The sequence below is a fragment of the Siphateles boraxobius genome, unplaced genomic scaffold (assembly GCF_051911475.1).
Source record: "Siphateles boraxobius isolate OS27281-9 unplaced genomic scaffold, OSU_SipBor_1 8, whole genome shotgun sequence".
In the NCBI taxonomy this organism is placed as follows: domain Eukaryota; kingdom Metazoa; phylum Chordata; class Actinopteri; order Cypriniformes; family Leuciscidae; genus Siphateles; species Siphateles boraxobius.
The window spans coordinates 14,001,337-14,022,736 of NW_027509208.1; the positions used below are offsets into that span (position 1 = coordinate 14,001,337).

The 21,400-nt window shown below is 40.6% G+C and overlaps 1 protein-coding gene and 1 long non-coding RNA gene across 2 annotated transcripts in view; one reads left to right on the forward strand and one right to left on the reverse strand.

Moving 5' to 3' along the window:
* The window catches only part of xkr6b (XK, Kell blood group complex subunit-related family, member 6b), an 83,940-nt gene that overhangs the window by 13,229 nt on the left and 49,311 nt on the right, over positions 1–21,400 (forward strand). The gene's annotated exons all lie outside the window — the stretch shown is intronic.
* Positions 12,289–12,594, reverse strand: LOC143728769 (uncharacterized). The gene is made up of 2 exons (XR_013199890.1): positions 12,565–12,594; positions 12,289–12,400 (listed from the first exon to the last, which is right to left on the reverse strand). It is a non-coding gene; the product is annotated as an uncharacterized LOC143728769 (long non-coding RNA).

Below are 21,400 nucleotides of genomic sequence, written 5' to 3' on the forward strand. Positions count from 1 at the left end.
TAGCCGTTCTGATATCATAATGAATTTTTAAAAAGCATCTTTAAATGAATAAAATTCTTAACATTCTTGGTATAATCTTCTTTTATTATTTCCTAAAAATATTCAGAAAAACATAAAACAGGAAATTATGTCATAGAGCGGACCCCCTCAGACCCTCATGACTGTGTGCAACTGTCAGTAAATCTCTTAAAATTTCAGGGAGATTTGACCTCTTTATGACAAATCAAGGTTAGTTTAGGTTGTAAACTGTCATGTGGTACAACTCACCAAAAACTTTAATGAATCAATTATTCACGATATTTGTAAAAAAATAAAATAAAATTTATTATTAATATATTTTTGGAAATACTGGTTAAGATGTGTAAACGTACATGTATTAAAGGGTTAGTTCACCCAAAAATGAAAATTCTGTCAGTATTTACTGATCCTCATGTTGTTCCAACCCCGTAAGACCTTCGGAACACAAATTAAGATATTTTTGATTAAATCTGAGAGCTGGATCTCTCCTCCATTGGCTTCTAAGGGATTGACACTTGCCAGCTCCGAAAAGTTATTAAAGATATCGTTAAAATAGTCCAAGTGACTAATGTGACTCAATCTTAAGTTTATCAAGTGACGAGAATAATTTTTGTGCGCAAAAACAAACAAAAATAACAACTTTATTTCAAATATTAATTTCCTTCTCTGTGGGCCTCGAGTCAGTTCACTAGTGTAATAGCTTAAGACTATTTTAACGATGTCTTTAATAACTTTTCGGGCTGCCAAGTGTCAATCCCTTAGAAGCCTATGGAGGAGTGATCCAGCTCTCAGATTTAATCCAAAATATCCTAATTCGTGTTCCGAAGATGAACAAAGGTCTTACGGGGTTGGAACAACATGAGGGTGAGTAATTACTGACAGAATTTTCATTTTTGGGTGAACTATCCCTTTAAATGTATAAAGGAAAATATGCGATTACTTTTTACTTTATGGTTACGTCACATGGCATTTTTCATTAAATTGAAACTTTTCTTTAAAAACTTTTTCAAAGCAATATGTAACCAACATAAAGGCATTGTGCATTTACAGTTCAAAAGAGTGCATTTCTAAAACTTGATGTGTTTAAAAATACATTTACCTAATTCCTTTTAAAGGATTTTTTCTTATTTGCTTACATCATTGGCTCAACTTTATTCTCACATCTGCTGCTATCTGACCTGCTGCTGTTTGTAGGTCAGTGGATAAATGCATAGATCAGGAATACTGAATCTAACTTGTTTGTCTAGTGGAGAGATTTCTTTGGTTTACGTAGGAAGGGATCCGGCTTCCGGCTCTAATACAACTTTAATTTTAATAAACTAAACTACAGATGGAGATGCACAGTAAATAATTCCCTTGCTGCAAGCTATTTCATAAAATGATGGGGACAAAATCAGCTGTGAGGAAGTCCCTACCATACAGTAGATGAGTTATGGCAGCTGAACATCTGAGAGGTCTCTTGCCATTTGGGAATCCTGTATCTTTGGCTGAAGAAACGACATAAGCAGTAAATGAAAGTGATATGGCATTTTAAGAAGACTGACCTATCCGTGATGCCCCATTATAAGGAAAGCCATGTTAGGGATTCCCCTCACCACTAACACAGGTCTCTGTTCAATGTGACTCGTATCGAGGTGCCAATCACGGCATCAGAGACAACGAGGCACCCAAAGCTGGCTGTGCATCTCCTGACAGAGGAGGACACAGTCTGTTACTCATACACTATGAATAGACTGATGAGAAGCTTCCTTTGGGAACGCTGGATTCTTTGGGGAAAAAATGTGAGCCTGAGTTTATGGGCTGTTGAATGTTTGCTATTCAAATTCGACAGATGGTGCAGTTGGGTTGACAGTGGGGCACCTCGTCCTAGTTGAAAATTTAAAATCCCTCAAGAACGGTAAAAACTGCTGTTCTAATTCACAATGCCTCTTTTATGGGTGTATTCACATCCTTATTACCTTTATACTTTCCTCCTTGACAGGACATTATTTATGCACACATTTATTATACGATAGGCAGGGCATTATACAGCTGTTGTACTGAGGCAAATCTGGATTATTTGGTGCTCCAGTTTAGATAAGACACGACTAAAGGGAAAAAAAGTACTTTAAACTAATTTTTTAACTCATTATAAATATTTTTTTAATGTATAAGATTAGTTAGTTAGTCTAGTGTTAAAGTTTTTGTTTATATGCAAGGCAACCTGCTCATATCCTGACAATAATTCAATTTAAATATAATTTTAATTAAATGTAATTAAAATATACATATGATATTACATAATACATTTTTCCTGTGAACACTGTGGTGTAATGAATACAATTGTGCTTGGTTCAATAAAAAAATTATGTGCTGTAAACTATGTGTATATGGAATATATATCTGCAAATCCTTCGGCACCTGTGGAAGTGTCTAAGGGTGATCTGGCGCAGGGGAAGAGTTGCCAAGCAGTTGAGATAAGCAGAAGGTGTATGGATCCCTAAGGAAGAGAATTCAAAGAACATCAGTCAGTTCAGAGTCATCTCACTGCTAAGTGTCGAAAGCAAGATATTCTTCATTATCCAAAAACTAACTGATTTCCTCCTGAAGAACAACTATATTGACACCTCTGATGAGAAGGGTGGAATCCCGGGTGTGCCTGGCTGTTTGGAACACACAAGAGTCATCACACAACTCATCAGGGAGGCTTGTGAAGTAAAAAAGACCTCTTTGTGTTATTGGACCTTGCTAATGCATATCGTTCCATACCTCACAATCTCATTGTGCTTTCCCTCCAGCGACATCATGCTCCCAGCAAAATCAAGAACCTTATCCTGGACTATTACAGCAGGTTTAGGCCAAGAGCCACCACTGGGTCAGGTAATCAGACTGGCATCGGCTAGAGAAAGGCATAATTACAGATTGCACCATCTCAGTCCTTCTCTTCGCCCTTGCCATGAACATAATTGTGAAGTCGGCAGAAGTAGAGTACAGAGGCCCTTTGATGGGATCTGGAGTTTGACAGCCCCCATTAATTTCATGGAAATTACCTGATTGTCACAACCACATCCGTCCCGGGCAGCAGGAGGATTCTCCAAGGGCTAGATCAACAGGGCAACTGGGCAGAGATGAGCTTTAAACCAGCAAAATCAAGGTCACTAGTGCTCTTCACTGGATGGAGTCACCATTCTGTCCATTACTATACAGCCAGCCAAGAGCCTCTGTAATCTCTTTGACTGAAGTCTCAACGATTCTGTCTCCATCCAGAAAACCAGCAAAGACCTTGAGTTGTGGCTTAGCAAGGTAGACAAATCAGGTCTTCTTGGGAAATTTAAGGTCTGGATTTACCAGCATTCTATACCGCCCTGGATCTTCAGGCCCCTGCAGGTGTACGAAGTGCCCATAACAACTGTCCAGGCCCTGGAGAGAAAGATCAGCAGCTATCTATGAAGATGGCTTGGTTTACCTCACAGTCTGAGCAGTGCTGCTTTGTGTCACCAGCAATGACATGCAACTCCCAATCAGCAGCCTTGCGGATGAGTTCATGGTGTCAATAACACGGGAAGCATGGCAATATAGAGAGTCCAGGGATCCAAAGGTGGCTGTAGCTGGCATAATTACAAACAGGCAGGAAATGGATGCACAGAAAAATTACTGGAGGTGGCTAAGTCATGGCTGAGGCACAAGGCGCTGGTAGGGCCCATAGCAACAGGGCGTGCAGGCTTTGGCTACTTCCCGGTAACTAGAGTTGAAAATGCTCAAGGTAAAGAGTATCAACATCGTTTTCAGGAGGAAGTGCAGGAAAGCGTGGTGGAAGTAAGAGCTATCAGGTTGGTGGGAAGGGGTCAGCAAGGAGCTTGGACTAAATGAGAAAATGTTCAGCAAAGTAAGATCACCTGGGCCAACATCTGGAAAGCAGACTTCCCTCGAGTCAGGTTCTTAGTTCAATCATTCTACGACATCTAACCAAATCAAGCAAACATCCATGTCTGGGGCAAAAGCGAGATGCCTTCCTGTCACATTTGTTCATCCATAGAACACCTCCTTAGCAGCTGTCCAAAAATCCCTTAGAGATGGGCGCTATTGCTGGCGCCACAACCAGGTCCTTAAGGCAGTTGCTGAGATAGCCACAATTCAATTCCATCAAAGGCCACCACAAACCAAGAACCACCAAATTTCTCAGAGCTTGAGAGAAGGCCCATTTACAACCAAAAGCAAAGCCTGGCCTCCTCACTACCGCCATTGACTAGCAACTGGAGGTGAATCTAGGCAAACGGCTGAAGATCCCAACCAGAATGGCTCAGCTTCCTCCAGACACTATCATTGTCTCAGTCTCTACGAAGCAATTGATCTTGATGGAGCTTACTGTACCTTGGGAAGAGTGCATGGAGGAGGCCAATTAGAGGAAGCGCACCAAGTACCAGGAGATAGTAGAAGAGTGTAGAAGGCAGGTCTGGCAAACTCGTTGTTAGCCTCTAGAGGTGGGCTGCAGAGGTTTTGCTGGGGAATCTGCAAAGTGTTTACACTCCTAGGCATCACCAGAGAGACAAAGAGAAAGGCGATCAGATCCGCAACAGAAGCCGCAGAGAAAGGCACTAGGGGGCTTTGGATTAAGAGGGCAGAACCGTTGGCAAATACTGCTTGGACACAGGCCAGGGTCTGATCCACTCTAGCCGGGTCGCCTGGCGAGGGTGTCTGATGTTGAAAGACCCAAAACACCCTATGACCCCAGGATACATCACTGATGATGTGTCCCAGTGCATCTGCATAATGTATCTTTTATCTATTTATATATCTATATATATATCTTTATATAAATATAAAAGTTAACCATTATATTCTGTGATGCCACTCAATTGCATTGAATGGACTGTGGGGAGTTTCATTGACTAAGCTCTACTCGTCAGTGGCTCAGCATTTACTGTGGGAATTGTGGAGTAGGAATGGTGCACTCATGCAGTATCTACGGCAGAGTTTTCAGCCAACATGGCCACCACGCCAGAGTCCACACCAGCCAATGAGTCTACACAGAAACAGCTCCAGCCCCAGAGCTTGGTCAGGAGGCTGCTAAAGCTCCAGAGCTAAGCCCAGAAAAAGCTACAGCCATTTTATGTGTGTTAGTGGCACACACCTCTGTGGTCCTCTGCTCCGCTGTGGGGATCTTTAGTCCCATCTGCTCTGTGGTGGTGGTGGTCATCTGCTGAGATAGTATTCAGCCCTGTCAGCTCCGCCCTGGCCACCTGCCCTGCCAGCTTCGCCCTGGCCACCTGCTATGTCTGCTCCACCCTGGTCACACGCTTGGCCAACTCCACCCTGGCCACCTGCTCTGCCTGCACCTCTGATCCTCCGCAATCTCAAGTTCCAACTCACTAGCCTGGACCTCCATTCCACCCCCTGTTCCACCTTTGCTCCACCTTCCCCATGGACACATGTGTCTATTTGTTGAGGAGCGTCTTGAATTCGCCCCTTAAAGGGAGGGGGGGCTCAGTTATAATCTTATAATTATAGTCATGTATTTCCCTGGTTTTGTGTGAACTTATGTTATTTCCTGTTTTGCGCCATGTTTTGTAGTCCGTGGCAGTTTTTCTTGTTGATTAGTTGCTGATTGTTCACAGGTGCGTCTTGTTTGCCTATCACCTTGTGTATAAATACCTCATTGTTTCTCATGTTCTTTGCCTGGTGTTGTCCTACGGGGAAGTTATGTGCGCTCTGTTTATTTCTGTTAATTTCGTGGTTGGAATCTTCTGTTTGTTGCCTGGATTTACTTTTGTTGTTTTGTTTTAATAAAATAGTCACTGCATTTGGATCCTCTTCTCTGTCATTCCTTAACTGCCTCATAATGGGTATATGTGTTTTTTAATTTATTTTATTAAATAGTATTTTTGCATTGTGTGTTTAGTTAAAAATAATAATCCATATTACCTATCAGACATATAAACATACAGTACAAATTATCTGTCGATAATATCACAAATATATAATATAAATAACATTTCTACTAAAGATTTGTCTTGATAGAACTGACCAAATTTAGAAAATTGACAATTTAGACAATAAAAAATTATTGTGATATGTACTTTTCTTAAACTCTCAGGAGACACATGCATTGTACATGCTCCACTTCTGCACTGAGAAGAGAGGAAAATACATAAAATCAGCATCTCCCAGTGGGAATACTCTGGAACTGTGCAAATCATGGTTACTATACTTTGACACCAGGCCCCTGTGAGGCTTTCGCAGGCTGTTTGTATGGCCCCAGGCTGTGCAGGGAGCTGCTATATCTAAAAAAAAATCACACACTGCACTCTGATGGAGACATACAGGGAGACAGAGAGGGAGAGGGAGGGGAAAAAGGGGGGTGAGGAGAGAAATGGGGAGTCGACTAATGGAATTGAATTAAATTGAGGGCAATACCAAATTAAATTGAGATACAATAAACTAAATCGAGGCATAAACATGCACAAGCATGAAAGAAAAAAATTAAGAAACTGCTTGTTTTCCTGTCTTTTTCATCTTTTGTTGAATGTTCTTTTTTGCTGTTATTCTCTCATCAAATGTTTGTTCAAAAGTTACTCACCCGTTTATTATAAATCTACATGAGGATGTATAACATGCTAAATCACTCATTATAAAGCTGAATAAAATCAGTGTAACAGCATGCCATCTGATCAAGCAAACTAACCAACCTTAGTCATCTGTCAAAACTGTCTTGTAATTCCTAAAATGTTTTTAACAATTTTCTAAGTTCAATTATAGATTAATTTAGTTATTTACTTACTTATCATATCAGTTAATATTGTAAATGTAAGTGTGCATGCTCATTTTCTTTATTTTTACATTTAGATAGTCTTTGTCTTATACTCACTTAAAGTTAATCAATAAAACAAATGATTTATATAATCTTTAACCAATCTCACAATGAATATCCATTTTCCATACTGTAAAATGTTGTGATGAATTCACCTGTAGCATTTAAAATGATTGATTTAAGTTTTTTGTGTTTTAATTTATTTTGATTAAATAAGTGTATAATTTATGCCATAATGTGAAAATTATTGTTGGCTTATGGTATCAGGCAGAATTTTTAAATCAGTGCATCCCTAATCTCCATGAGTGTTACAAATAGTCCTTTCTGACATTTTCTAGCCATTCTTTTGTACTTAGGCCTACTAGTTGAGCAAGCATACTTGTGTCCATCTGTTTCGCAGCTAACAATGTAATACTGAGCATTGTCAGTTTCTGCAAGCATCTGTGATGAAGATCTCTCTCTCTCTCTCTCTCTCTCTCTCTCTCTCTCTCTCTCTCTCTCTCTCTCTCTCTCTCTCTCACTCTCTCTCCCATTGTTTTTTCTCTTTCTCCTCATCTTGAATGGTTTGTGAATCTTATACTGATGGAGATGGAGATGGAGGGCTTCAGTTCATCAGTTCATATAGAGGGTCACTGCACGACATCTCAGGCCTTCTGCTAATGGCTTATTGACTGAGCTGTGTGTTATGATACTTTCATCAGTGAAGGGAAAATGGACACTTTAAAACCCTCAAACAAATGCACATCATATGGGAAGATGTGCATGCAAATTCACTGACATACACACCATATACAGAGTGGGGACAGAAAAACTACTGAGACTGAGGGTACGTTTACACATCAACGATATGCTTCAAACGGAGAGGTTTTTCCTTTGAGTTTTTCGCGTACAGACGGCACGACACCATTGTCAAAACGGGGGGGTGATGGCGCAGTGGATAAGAAAGACACATGCCTTTGGTGTGAGAGACCCGGGTTCGAATCCACTGTGAGACACCAATGTGTCCCTGAGCAAGACACTTAACCCCTAGTTGCTCCAGAGGTGTGCGACCTCTGACATATATAGCAATTGTAAGTCGCTTCAGATAAAAGCGTCAGTTAAATAAAAAAATTAAAAAAACGTTTCCCATTCACATGGATCCGCGAAAACAAATAAAAACGTTTTATTCTGCTGCCAGGCCATTAGATAGCGATGAAACATAGACTGAACACGTAATACGCATGTGGATGTCTTCAGAGATTTGCGTTTTTGTTGTTTATACAGAGAGACCTTGAAACCCGTTTTCAAAAGTTTACTTTTTCAGCCAGCCAAAACACCAATTAAAAGTTAAGGAATCTTACACTGGTTCAAACTTGGCTACTGTATTGTATATGTTTGATTTATGTTGAAGTGTTTGTGACAATGTCCTGCTGAGTGTTTGTGTAATGGCGAGCCTTTTGTTTATGTATACAGGCTATCAAAAAGTATATCAAATTTTTAATTTAGATTTATCGGCCAATATATTGGTTATTGTCTTTCAAATGTATTTGTAAAGAATTATCGATTATTGGTATCAGCCAAAATGTTCATATCGGTGCATCCCTAATATAAATATTATATAATAATTACATATAGATAATAATAAAAATATTAATTTCTTTCTGTTTAGTGTAAGACTTTTAGACTGTATTTTCCTGCAGTTTGGAGGATTTCATGGTTTGCGATCATGACTATGCTTTAAACGGTGAAAAAAAATCAGCTATGATGATATAGCTAAGCAGCTATTTTTGATAATTTACAGTAAGCAGTTGTTTCATGTAGCGTTCAAGAAATAAAAGAAAAAAAGTGGAACGTTTTATCCACATTCTGTGTTCTGTGCATTTCATTCACCCTGTCAGCTGCCTGCTGTGGAGGTGACACCAAAACTTTGATCAGGGAAAAAATTCTGTTTCTCACATGCACTGCAAGCTGTGGAGCTTCGAGTTCTTTCCCCCTCACCCCTGCCCCAGAAAGGTCTCAATCCAGGTGTCCAGCAGAGATACCCCCAAGAAAGTGTTTGAGGGTGATTGTCAGGGATGAGTGCTTAAGCCTGTGTGGAGGGGTGGAAGAGGAAAGCGTGAACTGTATTTTCTGCCCACAGTTGGCGTCAGCGACTTTGTCCTGCTCAAAGCTGAGGCGCTGATTTTCCAGGACTTGTCTTCTTCAATTTGTTCTCAATGTGTCACTCTGACATTTTTTTTTCTTTTTTCTAAAGTAGAATGCGTCAGGGGCTCGCCTGTTTGCGGGAATGTGGAGTGCTTGAAGCCGGTTAAGAACGATAGCAGTCAAAAGCTTCCATCGAGGATATCTTTGTTTGAGAAAAGGGACGAAACCTACCAGTGTAGACTGTGACTCATTCAGTGTTCATGGAGTGATAACACATCCTGATTTAATTAAGAAAACACGGATAATTGTATTTTCTGATCAATCTAGGCTTTCCGGAAGAGGATCTGTGTGTGAGGGGCAGTTTGCCTGATTTGATTGACATTTGAGGTTTTAGTATTGAGTTAATGTACTTTTCCACAGATATCTGTCCTAGTTTCCCTCTTTGTTTATCTCTTCCACCGTTCTCTTCTCCATTCCACTGTCTTCTCTATAAAAATTAGGGCTGTCAATTGATTGAAGATTGTAATCGAATTAATTATGTCATATGCCAATTAATTAGTCAAATTAATCACACATAGGAATATTTGCCGAGAAAAGCTCCCTAATGAAGATAAAGATGTTTCATTATTGTAGCAGATGAGTAAATGGTTTAATAGACAAAAAGTAGCTCAATATCTATTTTTTTTCTATATCATTGAACATATGTTTATCACTGACCAACAACATATAATTTTAGTCAATGAGTCTGATGTTCGACTTCATGCATCTGTCGACTTCACATGCATTCTTTCATTATTGGACATGTTTTATTCAATCTAATGTTTTTCAGAGTCATGAGCGCATTGTTTTTTATTAAGACTATGTGTCAAGTTTAATGCTGGTTAAACTTTTACAAATGTTTTGTGAGACCCAATATTCTGTTGCATTCTGTCCAGTGTAAATACATCCAGTGTGAACATGTCCAGTGTAAATACGTCCATTGTGAACACATCCAGTTTAAATACGTCCAGTGTAAATACGTCCAGTGTGAACACGTCCAGTGTAAATACGTCCAGTGTGAACACATCCAGTGTAAATACGTCCAGTTTGAACACATCCAGTGTGAACACGTCCAGTGTAAATACGTCCAGTTGGAACACGTCCAGTGTAAATACATCCAGTGTGAACACATCCATTGTGAACACGTCCAGTGTGAACTAGTCCAGTTAAACACGTCGTCCAGTGTAAATACGTCCAGTGTGAACACGTCCAGTGTAAATACGTCCAGTGTGAACATGTCCAGTTAAATATGTCCATGGTAAACATGTCCAGTGTAAACACGTCCAGTGTAAATACGTCCAGTGTGAACACATTCAGTGTAAATAAGTCCAGTGTAAATACGTCCAGTGTGAACACATCCAGTGTGAACACATCCAGTGTAACACGTCCAGTGTAAATACATCCAGTGTAAATATGTTCAGTCTGAACACATCCAGTGTGAACAAATCCAGTGTAAAAATGTTTAGTGTGAACACATCCAGTGTGAACACATCCAGTGTAAATACGTCCAGTGTGAACACATCCAGTGTAACACGTCCAGTGTAAATACATCCAGTGTAAATATGTTCAGTGTGAACACATCCAGTGTGAACACATCCAGTGTAAATACGTCCAGTGTGAACACATCCAGTGTAAATACATTCAGTGTGAACACATACTGTAAATACGTCCAGTGTGAACTGATCCAGTGTGAACCAAGGTTATTTTCGTAAACGAAAACTGAAACTAAGACTAAAACTATTGGTCAAAAAACATTTTCGTAAACTGAAATAAAATTAAAAATTCATAATAAATGAAAAACTAAAACTAAACGAAACTAACAACAGTTACTGAAAAACTAACTGAAATAAAATAATATTTAGCAAAAATAAATAATAGTTTTCGTTATTAAGCTCTTTACTTTGGCGGAAAATCTGACCTGTGCCTGTTATTGCGCTTCATACGCGTGAAGTTTCTGAGGCGATTAACCGCTGTCCTGCTGTGACGTGCTCAATGAAGGACCGTAACGTAGAACACATGGCTAGTGCTAAGCGCTGTTCATAAAGGATGCATCTGTTGCAGTGGAATGGGAAATAACACAAGGTAATAAGAGGCAAGTTGGACTTCTTTTAACTTGAGTGCAGCATTTTTAGAATGCCGTTTCATTTGCGAGACGCGGGTGCGACAGCAAAACAAGTTCGTCAAGCACAAATAAACTTTAATGTTCTAGGCTACTATGTTTGAGATGTCATGTTTGCATGGAGGTTGACAGGCAGAAAGGTGCTGTTATTATCTTTGTTTTTATTAAACATTTACTGCTAATAATATCCACGTGGAGACATTTCCCCGCAATGTATGGAATACCAGGACACACACACACACACACTCAGGCGCGCTGGAAGCTGTTTCATGCGAGGGGGGCTGAGGGCTGGTTTGGAAAATATGTGACGTCATCATGGGCGGCGCTAAGGAGGGGGCGGGGCTAGCAGGTGCTTCAGCACCCCCAATAAAGACCAAAGCACCCCGAAAGCACCCCCCATAATAATTTCTGGAAGCAACTTATCTCGTTATTTCGACATATCTCGTTATTTCGACATATGATGGGACATTCTAATCTGTATTAAACCAAGTGTTCTTATAATGGTTTTCTATGGGAGGAAAATGCTTAATGTGTAGGCTAATTAAACGTGTTGCGTTTATATTCTGGGCTCATCTGATTTTTTGTAGTTTAACCTACTTTATGATTTTAGTATCATAATGATTAATAAATGCACGCACAATTATTCGTGAACTTGATACATTTTTCAAACGAAAAGAAATAGGCTACTCTCAGATTATGTTGCACACACACATGTCGAAATAACGAGATATTATGTTGAAATAACATAAATAATAGGCCTACATCTTTAAATATATTTCATTGAATGTTGTGCTTATTCAATTTAGTAAAATTAAAACTTTAGTTGTGATAATTAAAATGATTGAATATTAAATATTGAAGTTTTGCTCATTTTATAATAGTATTTATACGCGCAGCTCCCCCTGTCAATGATAGCACCCCCTCAGCACCTGCGTTAAAAATTATCTGGCGCCGCCCCTGGACGTCATTATGTTGTGGCTGACTGACGAGAAGACATGAAATTTCTCTGTACAGTATACTTGTTGTAGCCATTAAAGTAAACATATTTAGTATCATATTTATGTTTAAATATTATAGGCTAATTTTATTTTTCCGGCACAACTTGCATCGCACGTGAACTTGGAGGGCGCCGAAACTCAGCTTGTGCCTAACGCTGTCCATTGATACCCACTTCATCAATCACGTAAAATGAGAGGCCAAGTCACAAGTCAAATAAAATGTTTTATTAACAATAGTGATTGTCGGACGAGATAGGGGATGCCTGGCTTCCCTTGGCTTCCGGTAGAAAACGCTGAGAACTGGGATGATAATTTCTGAAAAATAAAAAATAAACTAATGTCATATTTAATCACTATAATACATGCATATTATTTAGTGATGTGCTGCCCAATGCTAGGCTTCTTCAGCCACAGGATACAGAAATAAATAAAGCTAAAATGCTTGGCGGCAGTATAAGGGATTTAAAACAATTTCTTACCTCGATTTAAAGTGCACCAAACATGGCCTTGCATTCAGGTGTGTTGCTGATAAATCTCCGAACAAGAGATAGTATATCCAGCCTGTCCAGAATGTCACTATGTATGTGCATTAACGCCAGATGTGTCAACCTCTTCTGGCTTGTGGTACTTCGGGTCCAGGTTTTCAGTTGTCTGAGTGCTGAGAATGATCTTTCTGATGGAGCAGCTGACACAGGTAGACATAAACAAAGCTCAACGAATGCCTCAACTTCTTTAAATAGCTCTCTAGTTTGGGGATGCAATGATGAAATTAATTCAGCTATCTCTTTCACTGCAGTGAATCGTCTCTCCTTAGTTAGGCCACCCAGTAGAGTTAGTTGCATTTGTAGGCGTGATCGATCAAACTGTTCCGGGAGTTGCATTTCTTCATTTAGTCCAGACAGGTTTTGGTTTGCAGCTTCGATAAGAGTCGTTTCTCTTTGTGCAGCCACTTTCATTCCATTTTGATCAAATCTTCTTTTAAGCTCAGTTTAGATTAAGTCTACTGGTTCAAAGAACTGACGTCGCCACTGTGCTTCTCCAGATTTGCACACCAGAGCCTCTGGTTCTGAAGTGTTGCGGATGCGAGCTGGGGTTTTGCTCAATCTGGAGAGATTTGGCATTTTCAAATTGTTGCATCTTGCAGCGGTGTTAACCTTCTCCATCAGCTCTTTGAAAGAGTCATCCCCCCGAAGTCTCTGCATTTGTTGCTGGAGGACTGTGACACACTCGAGGGCTGCGCGTGCAGTTGATTTGTCACTCTGCAGACTTCGGGCCACTGCCTCAGAAGGCTCAAAAATTGCCTTGCTGCACACTAATCCAAAATATGTCCTTGCTTGTTTAGCTTGAGTGCACAATCCGGATATCTTAGACCGAATCTCAGCCCTAACTGACTTGTCTTGCTCCAGAGTCTTTAGGGTCTCCAGTAGTGTAGCATATGCAGAGGTGACTCTTGAAATCGCAGTGCTGCGGATGCACCATCGAGTTGGGCAAAGCCCCAGAAGATTGCACACCACATCTTCACAGCCAAAAAGAGACCTGAACAACTGCTTACGTTTGGCTGATTCTGAAATGACCACAGACACTCCCTGAACAAAATTCAATGTGTCTGCAATGAGTCTCACTTCCCTTGCTACCTCTTGCAGAACGAGGTCCAAAGCATGGTTACTGCAATGCACATATAGGGACCCTGGACACTCTGCTTTTAGCTTTGCCTGAACACCATTTATACGGCCAGACATGATATTAAAATAAAAACTAATTTAAAAAAGCAAAACTATAATAACCTTGGTGTGAACACATCCAGTGTAAATACGTCCAGTGTGAACACAGTCCGTGTAAATATGTCCAGTGTAAATACATCCAGTGTAAATATGTCCAGTGTGAACACATCCAGTGTAAATATGTCCAGTGTGAACACATCCAGTGTAAATACGTCCAGTGTGAACACATCCAGTGTAAATACATCCAGTTTGAACATGTCTCGACGAACCAGCATTGTGAACCTTACAGATACGCTGCTGCTTCACTTCCATGCTGCTTATGTGTGTGGTGTGAAACGGGGCTTATTGAGCTGTGATGATGTTCGTGTATGTGGGTGAAGGAAGAAGAAGACAGGGTCGGCGAACTTGGGACTCGCACTTTATTTATAACAAAAAAAGAACAAAAGAAAAGGTGCGCTCGTGCGCCTTCACCGTAGCATACCACTACAGCACTTGAATATGAAAACACTCTGCCCGCTGTATAAATAGCTCAGTCCATTCAGTCAAAACTCTTGTCAATCCGCTTGTTCACTGTGGGTAACGGCTGCGGGGCGCGTGCGAGACCCAGGAGCTTCTCTCTCTCGCTCTCTCCTTCCTGGCAGCTTTTATGCGGTCTCCACGCCAATCACTACAATCAGACACAGGTGTTCATCATCTGCACTTGACCTACTTACTCACCGCACAGCTCGCTGACTCGTCTCTCGCTACAGACTTCGCGAGACCACGCCCCCCCTCGCCACATGAGCATTTAGTGCCTCGCTGTAGCAGAAGGAAAGAAAAGAATAATGTGTTTCATACCTTGTGCCTGTCTTTCCGTCTTCGCATTGATTCCATTAGTCCTCACGGATGGCTCCCGTAAGGCAGCGGTCTGCAGATCGAGGAGTTCACCATCTAAATCTTCGCTCTTTATGTGACGGTGTCACGGGTGTGTGCAGACAGGAAGACGAAGACAGGTAAAAATAGTTCCAAATGTAGTTTAATAACAAGTAATCCAAGAGTAGGAAGACAGGCATTAGCACAACACAACTTAACATAACGGTGACTGGACTGTGAGTGATGGTGAAGGGGAAACTTAAGTACTGAATGCAAATGAGGTAATGACAATACACAGCTAATACACATGAACTCATAAAGGACAGTAACCAAGGAGACAGATTTGGCGGGAATCTGAACAAAGAAACACGTGTGACTAACGAATACAAACAGAAGGTCCATGAAAACTGAAACTAAACTGAACATAATTGTGACAGACGGGAGTCCGGTAAACTTGTATAATTCTTCTTTGCAATCTTCTGCTGACACCACGCCAGTGACAATGGTGTTGATTCATGCGAGATCTCTGGCAAATAAGCCTTTATTCACCTTTATTTTGAATGATCTCTTTCTTTCTAAAGAAATGGATTTGGCTTAATGCTGGAGAAATTACTCTTCTCTCTGAACTTTCTCCTCCTGGTTGCCGTTTTTTCCAGTAGGCTACCCCTAGGTCTGTTGTCTGGGGCGGGGGTTTTGCAGTTATTTTTAAAGTCAAGTTTAAGTAGGCTATAGACTTTTGCCTTCTGAGTCTTATTGTACTTTTGAATCTCAGTAAATTACGTTGAATTCTTTTAAATCTGTTATGTGCTTTGATTTATAGTCCCCAAACATTTTATACAGGAGTTTTCTTAATTTTAACCTGCAATTCTCCACTCTTTTGACAATATTTTAATTTGGGGGGATTTCAGTATACATGTGTTCTGCCCTTCAAATCCCCTGGTCAAATACATTTTTTTATTAGTCATTTCACTTTTTACAATGTGTTTCTGGACCAACTCATGAGCGTGGTCATATGCTTGACCTTGTATTATCTTTGGGGTTCTCTGTTGGTAGTGTGAAGATTGCTGATACTGTTATTTCTGATCATAAGACTTCTTTTTAGCTCTCACTTTCCTTGTGGTGCTCTAAGTAATAATGTTTCTGCCTCTGTTTCATCTCATGTAGGCCTACTCATTCCTTGCACATCTAGTAAATTTTCAGCAGTCTTTGAGCTCTCCCCTTTAATTACATTGATCGAGTCTCCCTCTCCCATTATGGGTTTAGAAGAGTTGGTCAAGCAGTTTAATGATTCTTGTTTAGATATTTTAGACGTTGTGGCTCCTTTTGAAGTCAGGAATAAAAGGTCAAATCGCAGCCCTGGTTGAACAGTACTACCCGTGCTCTTAGGCAGGAGTCTAGGAGGGCTAAACACAAATGGCTTAAAGATAAATTAAATGTCTCTTATGAGATTTTAAAGAGCGAGTTTTTGAGCGAGTTTTTGAGCGAGTATCAAAGACCTGTTAAATTAGCTAGATCAAGTTTTTCAGATTTTCCTGGCATCATGTCCAGAAACTGTCTTCTAAAGTACTTTTCTCTACTGTAAATGCTCTGCTCCATCCTGTTGCTACTCCACCACTCACTCCTCCGTTGACATGTGAGAAGAGTTCTTAAACTTTTTTCATTGATAAGATTGCTGGAATTAAATCTCAGATTTTTTATCTATTAGCAATGACTTTATTGCTTCTGTTGACCCTCCTAAATTATTGAATTTACCTGTTTTTCGCCTGTTTCTCTGCAGCAGCTTAAAGATATAATTGCTCATATGAAGTCTACAAGGTCTCCTGGTGATGATATTCTTTCTTCTCGGTTTAAGCAGGTACTTGATTCCATTGGTCCAAGTATTTTGTTTGAATATTAGTTGGTTATCTGGTGTTGTTTTGGCTAGTTTTAAACATGCAGTTATTCAGCCCCTTCTCAAATAAAAATTAAAAAACCTGCTTTGACCCCCTTGACATGTGTAGTTTTTGCCCCATTTTGAAATTGCCTTTTATATCTAAGATGCTGGAAAAAATTGTGTATGCACAGCTTTTTAATAAAAAATAAAATTTTAGATTAATCCCAGTCAGGTTTTAGAGCGCACCATAGTACAGAGTCTGCTTTTCTGAATATCTCTAATGACAGGCATGCTTCTTGAAGCTGTGTTGTTCTACTTTTGTTAGATCTTACCGTGGCATTTGATACAGTTTATCATAATATTCCCATTGATCGTCTTAGGGATCACGTTGGTATTCAGGGCTTAGCCCTGAAATGATTATTTTCCTCTTTGAAAGATAGCACTTTTTCAGTCAGTGTAGGAGATTATTCTTCTACCGTTGCCCTTTTGTGTGTGGGGTTCCACAGGGTTCTATCCTGGGACCAATTTTATTTCTCATTAGATCTCGTTTAAAATGTAAAGGTGATCGGGCAAGGTGAAAGGTGTTGCAGCTCCTAGGCTCTGGAATGACCTTTCTCTGTCTATTAACACTGTCCTTAGCATTTAAAAATGCTTTGTAAGCTGTGTATGTCTCATGTTTACATTGTTTTCATGTTTTTGTTTTAATTTTCTCAAATATCTTAGATATTAGATAGATATCTTTTTTTGTCCAGCAATTTGGTTCCACTTGTGGCGTTGAAAGTGCTCTATAAATCAAGTAGAGTTGAGTTGAGAGTTCTTAGCATTGAACATATGCCAATATTTATATATTATACCCACTTGAGTTAGTCTGACCCTAGCATGAGAAAACTTATTTCTAAACCAGACACACAATGGTGTAAACACCAGGCTGATAAACCGTTAACATACTATGTAAAGATATGTACAGTATTTGTTTGTGTAGTGAGCTGAAATTGGCTATCAGTACATGTTCAGTTAGGCACACGCACACACACCGACGCAAAGCTGCTGATGTGACTCACTGTGAATCATACGCCACCATGTAGGTGGACGAGCCAGCAGGAAATTATAATGTAATCCACCTCAAAATACTGGGAGGCGGCCCACAACCTGCAGTATATATGATGTGATGACCTGTTATAGACCTTTTCCTGCTGCCATTGCTATCCTTTCTAAAGGGAAAACTCAAAAACCCTCTGCAAATCTTTGTATGAACACCTGAGCCGTAACGTCTGTTTTCCAGTATTAGTAAGTGTAGCTGATATAAAACATATGTCTGCGTGACTCACAGTAAACACTTAGATGGCAAGCCTGTGAGAGTGGCATCCTAATGTTTTGACAGGGATCATGTTTGGCGCATGCATGCTTATTTTATGCGGGAACAGAATGCGGTTGACTAACGCAATTGGACGTGGGTGATTCATGATCCAGCAGGCTTTGTCACCGGTATTTAGTTGACCTTTACCTCCTCCTCTCTTTACTACTTTACTTTATTTTCTCTTTCTCCTCCTATCTGCATTGATGTTCATTAAACTGTGTTTTCTAGTCACTATAGCCCTTCAGCCTATGCCCTCTCTTTTTTCGTTTTATGTCTTCTTCCTCCCTCTCATTATTTATTCCTTTCTGCCAGTCTCACTTGCTTTATCTTTGTAGTGACTCCAGATCCTATTTATAGCTGTGTTAAAGGTAACATAAAATAAAAACGTTTGTTATTTTGTGGCGTTCAATTGAATGTGTTAGCTTTAAGCTCCATGCCATTCTACTCCTAAAAGATCAACAACCCAGGTTTTAAACAACCAAGGCTCATTGGAAAAACATGCCTATGATGACATTTCCACAAAATTATATTATAGTACATTGCTTCGATCTTGCATGTTTTGTCCAGTGAGTGGCACTAAAAGTGTGTTCAGTTTTATCAAAGCAGATGAACATGAATCTGGCAATTTTTTATTACGTTGTTTGTTTTCTGTATGATGGAAGTTTGGAAAATTATTATCCAGTGAGTGGTGCTAAAAAACAAATCACGTTTGAAAATACCTTATCACCTACACTAAAGCCTACCCTAAACGTAACCGATAGTGTCAACAAAACCAAGTGTGAGGTAAAAACGAATTTGCTGAAGTAACCATGCCATTTTAGCCAGTCTTTGAGAGATATTTTATCATGACTCACGTTTCACAGCACAAGTGCTGTGAATCATACATCATGGTAAAAGTGTTATTGTGATAAAATAAATATTTATTAATTGTAATCTTCCCCTGTAGTTGTTGTTGTTTTACTGACACTAGTGCTCATTTTGGGGCTGGCGCACGTTGGCTGCCGCTTCTCCATCCTGCTTTTTTAATGTTTTATCCTAATTACTTTTAAATAGTAATACTTTTATTACTACAAGTTCACTTTATCTTCTTAGACACCTCAGAACTGGAAATCACAACGGAATCGCAACGGTAAATGAATGAATGAATGAATGAATGAATAATAACAAGAAGCGGACAGTCTGTCCAGGAAATTTCACGCAAGGCAAACACCAGAGCAAGCAACAAGAGCGCGATTCAACTACGACCACCGACCAGATGAACAACACTCTGATCGCGAAGAAAAGGACATACTTACTCGCTGGAATCGGACTGGAACTGTGACGCCCGGCATCTGAGTGCGAGCAAGCGCTAACGTTAGCTCTGTGCTAGCGCACCGCGCCTGAATCATGCCACCGCTCTGTTCCGCTGCTGACTTCCGCCCACTCAACAACCATCGCTGTCTGGACTGCATTAACTCCTTCTGAGAAACTGGACTACGTCGCCGTCCTCCACACAGAGGCTCTGGTCGTATGTTCAATTACAACTTTTCAACCCCGAGCTCTATTCCATCCATCTGGTCAAATTCGCGCACTGCAACTACCTCACTATTTCATCACAACAAACAACATGTGCACCTATTAAATCTCCGCTCCCACACCCACAGGATATACTTACATGGACAAACCTCGACCTGAGGGGCGGGGAGGTGGTGTCGCTGCTGTGTACAGAAGCGATATTAAAACATCCAACATATCCATCCCTGCTGCTCAGTCTTTTGAACACATCACTTTCAAACTCGCTGGTCCCACTCCTCTGGTCACTGCTATAATCTACCATCCTCCCAAACCAAATCCTTCCTTTCTCTCTGAGTTTTCTGACTTTTTAACTCAGTTGTCTGCCATCTCACCTTCTGTTCTGCTTCTGGGCGATTTCAACATTCACATCGACACTAAACTGTAAATCTGCTACTGAATTCCTGGAACTGCTACAATGCTTCAATTTCACTCAACATGTCAACTTTCCTACCCACAGCCGTGGTCACATTCTGGATCTGGTCTGTTCGACGGGTCTCACCATACCTCACCTCTCCAGCTCTAACCTTAACATCTCTGACCATATGGCAATCATCAACATTGATCTTCCTATTTTGACCAAGAACAAACGCTCAATCTCCTTCAGAAATCTTAAATCCATCTCCACTCCTGCCCTTTCAGCCTCTCTTGTCAGCAAATTATCCTCTTCCCCCCCACCGTTGACTGACAACCCCTCCGACCTCACCAACTATTACAATGAAACACTCTCCTCCTGTCTCGATAAACTGGCTCCCATCAAAACTAAAACTGTCTCATTCACTCACTCTGCTCCCTGGTACACTCCGGTTCTGCACAAAATGAAATCCCGTAAGCGTCAGCTTGAAAGACTCCTTCGGAAAACTGGTTTAACTGTTCATCTACAAGCCTACACTGATCACCTTCAGCAGTATAAGGAAGCTCTCAACACTACCTGGTCCACTTACTACTCGCACCTCATACACTCTGGTTCCACTAACCCGAAGGCTCACTTCTCCACAGTAAATAAACTTCTCAAACCCAGTGACAATACCACCAACTCATTCAAAATTGACAAATGCAACTCTTTTCTTTCTTGTTTTCAGACTAAAATTTACAACATTTACAACAATCTGTCCTCTTCTTCTGTCATCACTATCTGCCCTCCCACTTTGTCATTTGTCCCTCCCCCCTTCACTTCTCAGTCCCTGTCTCAGTTTTCCCCTGTGTCGCCAGGGGAGCTCTCCAAAACTGTATCAGGAATGAAATCATCTACATGTTTCCTGGACCCCATTCCATCAAACTTCATCAAGGACTGTCTACCGGCTATCTCCACACTCATCGCAGATATCATTAACTCCTCTCTCAGCTCTGGCTCAATCCCCCTTTCACTCAAACTGGCCGCTGTCACCCCCATCCTCAAAAAACCCGGACTCAACCCCGAACATCATGTCAAACTTTCGGCCCATCTCGAATCTCCCCTTTCTGTCTAAAATACTAGAACGCACTGTCGCCAAACAACTTAAAACTCACCTCTGCTCAAATGACCTTGATGAACCATTTCAATCTGGTTTCTGATCACATCACAGCACTGAAACAGCTCTCCTCAAAGTCACTAACGACATCCTCCTCTCTGCAGATGCTGGTCATCTCACCATCCTCATCCTCCTTGATCTAACTGCGGCTTTTGACACTAGCAACCACACCATTCTTCTTTCCCGCCTTGAATCTTCCCTCAATATCACCGGCACTGCCCTCTCCTGGCTTCAATCATATCTCACTGACAGACAACAATTCATCTACATAAACAACTGCACCTCTTCCACTGCTCCGCTGCCCCAAGGCGTCCCCCAGGGTTCGGTGCTTGGTCCTCTCCTCTTCATAATATACCTGCTTCCCCTTGGCAATATCATTCGCCACCATGGTTTCAACTTTCACTGCTATACTGATGATGTTCAGCTCTATATCTCCACTAAATCCATCAC